The sequence below is a fragment of the Mus caroli genome, chromosome 5 (genome assembly GCF_900094665.2).
Source record: "Mus caroli chromosome 5, CAROLI_EIJ_v1.1, whole genome shotgun sequence".
Classification (NCBI taxonomy): domain Eukaryota; kingdom Metazoa; phylum Chordata; class Mammalia; order Rodentia; family Muridae; genus Mus; species Mus caroli.
The window spans coordinates 63,056,220-63,061,219 of NC_034574.1; the positions used below are offsets into that span (position 1 = coordinate 63,056,220).

The 5,000-nt window shown below is 35.2% G+C and overlaps 1 long non-coding RNA gene and 1 pseudogene across 1 annotated transcript in view; one reads left to right on the plus strand and one right to left on the minus strand.

Moving 5' to 3' along the window:
* LOC110295510 overlaps nucleotides 1–5,000 on the minus strand; it is a 60,278-nt gene that overhangs the window by 34,529 nt on the left and 20,749 nt on the right. Inside the window, exons 2-3 of the long non-coding RNA XR_002378083.1 lie at nucleotides 3,313–3,445; nucleotides 287–374 (exon numbers count right to left, since the gene is read on the minus strand). This is a non-coding gene — a long non-coding RNA (uncharacterized LOC110295510). The remainder of the gene's footprint in view (nucleotides 1–286; nucleotides 375–3,312; nucleotides 3,446–5,000) is intronic.
* On the plus strand, nucleotides 2,060–2,152 carry LOC115031246 (annotated as a pseudogene).

Consider the following 5,000-nt stretch of genomic DNA (forward strand, 5'->3'; position numbering starts at 1 on the left):
AAAAAAAAAAAGAAATTTAAAGTTTATACCACAAACTTCAGATATAGGAATTGGAAATTGAGTTGGTGTACATTCTCCCAGAGGACCAGCTCTCTTAGTATCCAAAGGTACAATTTTTTAAAAATGTGCCTAAGGAGAAAACCAATCTATCTAGATGTGAAACCAATGGAACAAAGCAATTAACAGCCAAGATTTCCCTAATGGGGCATTAGTGGCACTTATATCTTGGGGGTAACCAATAGCAGTCTAATTGGATTTAAGGTATTCAGTTGTAGAGAATTCATACCTGGTGTTGTATGGCTGATGAAGTCATGGACCATAGAGGATAACTTACTACTGTCACTCTTTGCATCAGTGTGATTTCTAGCTTCTTTCTAAGGGAGGATACATTAAAGGACAGCTCTAGGTCATATTCCAGGCTCAGGAGAGCATTATTCATGTACACTGCCTTTACTAAGTTGGCTGGGTATGAATAATGTCTTTCTTTGATCTTACAAAGGAAATTTGTACAGACTGAACCCCCTAGTGTAAAACCTATATTGGACTTGATGTGTTGTAGCTTTGTGCTGTGCGGCATGACTGCCTTCCCATATTCTCAGTCGCAGTCAAGTGTTTGGAGGGCGTGGATTCATGCTTGACACAAGTGCAGAGTGCTACAGTACTTTGCGCAGTAGCAATCCTGGTGATTTGAAAGTGCTGTATTCTAAAGCCAGTAGATGTTACAGCCAGAAGATAAGCACTCAGTGGGCATGTGATGCTAATGATAAAGAATCTCCCCTTTTAGAAAAGTAAAATAATGCAATTTACTGTTTTGTTTTCCTTCTTACTGATGGAATGTGAACATCTTTCCAAAAGAATCCAGAAATCAACCTTTTTGGCAACTAATATGCTAACTGCAACTTACCAAATATGCACTTGAATGCAGCACCTGACTTGAGATGTGCTATTGATATTTTTCATTTATTTGCATTTTTTTGAGGTGATGTAATGTATCTCAAGCTAGACTTGTATTGTTATGTCACTGAAGATGCCCTTGAGCTTCAGATTTTCCTGAATCCCCTACTCAAGTGCTGTGAATGCAATTGCAGGCATTGCTTGCCCATGCCTAGATTTTGCTGCAGTGCTGAGGATAGATCTCAGAGACTCATTTGCAGTAGGGACATACTCTATTAACTGAGTTACATCCTAATCCAAATTTCATCTGCATTAAATGTTGTTGTTTGTTTGTTTGTTTGTTTTGGTACTCAAGAGTGAACCAAGTGTCTTCAACATTTTAGACAAGCACTGCTCCCTTTATTTGCCTCCTCAGTCTGTTGTTGATCTTTAGTGCATCGTTCAAGGTTTAAGAAATGAGGAGACTAAGTCAAGAAATGTTTCAAGTATGAAAATACATAAAAATGAATTAGATGATGCATATGAGACTGTCTCATAGACCTGTCACCTACACTGGCTAGTGGAGTTATCCTCCTCTTCCTTTTTTACCTCCCTCCTATTTTTTTTCTCCTTTCTTTGTTGCTTTGTTGAATGTCCAGAGAATACTTTCTTCATGTAGGCACTTCTTTGTTCCTTACAATGCTACAATTCCCATTTCGTAAATTTTAGAGCTCCAAATACCGTTCTTGCTATACGCTAGCCCTGTTTACTGAGCACAGGAAACTCCCAGGTGTTACAGCTGCAGTGGATCTTTGCTTTCACGTCAGAATGAGCTAAAGACTAAAAATAGATTGTTTTTTGCCTGAGCATCTTCCCTGGTGCTTTTCAGCTTGGAAAAAAAATTAACTATAATGCAGCTCAGAGGCAGTGGGAAAAAGCTAGCAAAAGTAACTATATTTCTCAGTGGGAGGAAACATCTTGAAGTTCCTGATGAGTTCTGACACCTATCTATCCTCACAAACTGTAATGGCTGCAGAAATAAAAGTTGCTGGAAGGTTCTATCTGGCAAACTTCTGTATGTGACTATGGCTTTAATGTCTTTAATTCATGTCTTTGAAATATTATATATTGTATATGTATGCTGAGAATAACCAATATTAATAATTGAAATATTTTCTAATAATTTATTGCTTCTCGGCCTTTTGGCTAAGATCAAGTGTAGTATCTGTTCTTATCAGTTTAACATCTCATAATCTTCTCATCTTATATACTAGTTCTTATTTTATTTTCCTTATAATAAACATAATATTTTTCACTTTTAAAAATATTCGAACAAAAAATGTAATTCTCAGAAAACAATAAGTTTTTTTTTTCTTTCAATAAGGCTAGTATAGATTTTGCTTACTGAATCAATAGTTGAAGGAATAGCTGTCAGCCACTGGACCTGTGGTCTCACATTGATGTGCTGAGATGTGTAGATTTAATCAACTGGCTGGGGATAATGAGAAAGAAACTAAAACATCTCACTGGTAAAATTTAGATTTTTATTTGTGCTGGGTTGTAAATACCCATTTGCTTGTTCTTTTCTCATGTTTTAGCATGAAGATGAAAACCACCTTGTTGCATCATGTACCATTCCCTCAGAGCCTCTGACTCTGCTGAGCTTTAATCCCCAACACTTTGTCACATAAGGGAACTAAAGATATAGTTCTTAGAAAATGTGATGGTTTGATGAAAAATCTTTCTCATAGGCTCATACATTTGAAACTTGGTTCCTGATTGGTGGTACTGTTTAGGGAGGTTGTAGAATATTAACTTGAAGGAACATAGGTGAAGGAAATAAGTTACTGGGGTTATTATTGGAATGTTTATGGATTCACCTCAATTCTATTTCATCTCTAACTTGTGTTTGAGGATGTAGGTGTGATCTCTCAGTTTTCTGCTCTAGCCTCCTGCTGATATGACTATCCCTACCTCAGTGGACTTTTTCTCTGAATCCACACATCAAAATAAACTTTCTTTTAAATTGCTTTTGGTTGTGGTGTTTTATAGTAGCAACAAAAAGTAACTAACAAAAAGAGCTTCTGTTATCACTATGTTTTCTGTGATGGCTTTTAGGGAAAAAGTTCTTCTCTGCCTATATTTCAAGACATAAAGGGAAAATCTGCTTACTTTCATGTAATAACCAAAAGAAATAAGCATGTACTGGTGGAATGTTGTTTTAAATTAATAGATGTTGAATTACTTTATGTATTACAAGGAAATGTGTAATATTAAGCTTCAAATATATAATACATACAATAATTATGCCTAATCAGGATGTTACATTCAATTGAATTTAGCAATCTCTTCTTCAGAAAGCTGGGAATAAAGACAACTGAGCTGCTCATTGAGGTGGGTATAAATATTTTTCTTGCTCTAGATTTTGGAATTCCATACCTTTTTTTCTCCTATTCCATTTTCCCTGTGTCTTCATTAGTTCACATAATCTTCTTTCCAGTATATTGCCAGCCTTTATACCAGGGGAAGGCCTCAGAATGACTGCACATGGGATGCAAAAAGAATTTCCAGGCTAAGGGGCAGAAAGAAAAAATAAAAGGTAAGGCTGAGCAGTCTGCTCTAAAATCTGGTTGTTGATATTTGAAACACAGCTAGTCTATCACAAAATCAGAGTAGATCTCAAGAAGCTACGCGCAAGTCTAGGTCCCTTCTGATGATAGTGAGTCCTTGGTTGTATCATTTAAGCATTCAGTGACAAGTATCATTTTGGATGATTCAGGTATCTGATTTCATTTAAACTTCATTGTAACTCCACAAGGATATTATTATCCTCTGTGTTCATATAAAAGGATACCATGGCTTCAACAGATAAAAATTATGTTGATTTATGCCTCTACTTGGTAACGGAGGTGAAATTGAACTCCATCAGTCTAATGTTAAAGCACTTGCCATGTAGCCTACTGTCATCTCAAGTGACTCATTAAGGTCTTAGTCAAAACACTTCCAATTATTTTAATGCCTTTTTAAGTAGGTTTTTTTTAAGTTGTTAAGCTGATAGAAAATTTGAAAATGTAGTGAACAACGTTTTAATATATCCCAAGCCTAGTGCCCTTATATTAAAACTTTACATTAATTCTGTATGTGTATTAAAATAACAAACCAATGCCAGTTCATTATTACCAATTAAATGTATTAATATGTGCATATTTGTCTAAAGTATTATCTTTCTTTCCTATGTTTCTATCTAGAGACCCACATTTTATCAAGTAGTGTGATTTCCTTAAGTCTTTCTAAGTAAGGATACGTTCTCAAACTGATCCTGGTGCCATCATTCTGGTGGTTTCAACCAGTCATGTTAGGAATTTTGTAGAGTTATCTGGGAATCTTTCAATTTTTACTTTCTGGTATTTTGATCGAAACTGTGGGTTTACAGGAAGAAGTACACAGGCATAAAATTCCATTTTGGTGATGTTGAATGAAAGGTTAATAGTAATAGTTTGGTGAAATGAATATTGGTGACAGTGTTGGTGTGAGGATGTGTTTGCCCTATTTCAGAACTCTGAAGAAAGTCATTATTAGTATTCCACATCAAGAAATAAGATGTTTTGCTCTATGTTCTCAAGGAAAATGTCTCTCTCCTTGAGGAAGGCATACCTACATACATTTTCTGAAACTGTTTACTGTGGCAGATGCCACTGCCTTATCTTCTAGTCCCATAAAAATCTTCCAAGTTTATTCAGAAAGTTCTCCTGAGAAATGAGAGGTACTTTTTATATTTATTTTTTAATTAAATCAATTTATTTTAATTTACTAACAACAACAAAAGCACACAGCTGGTTTAAAGAAGTCATGTAAAACTCTCCATCCAAAATTCTTTATGCTTTCCTAAATTTCTATGTAGTTATAATTGCCAATGGAATGGGCATTCCTAAGAAGTAGTGGAGTTTTCTCAGGGTTTACAACTCTATTAGCAGGGACAATTTTATTTACTTATTTTCCTAGTTTGTTCCTCTGCTCTTATGATAAAATACTGATCCAAAACAACTTCGGTAGGAAATGGTTTATTTGATTACATTTTACTATCATAAATCATTATCAATGGAAGTCTGGAACTAAAGCAGAAGTCT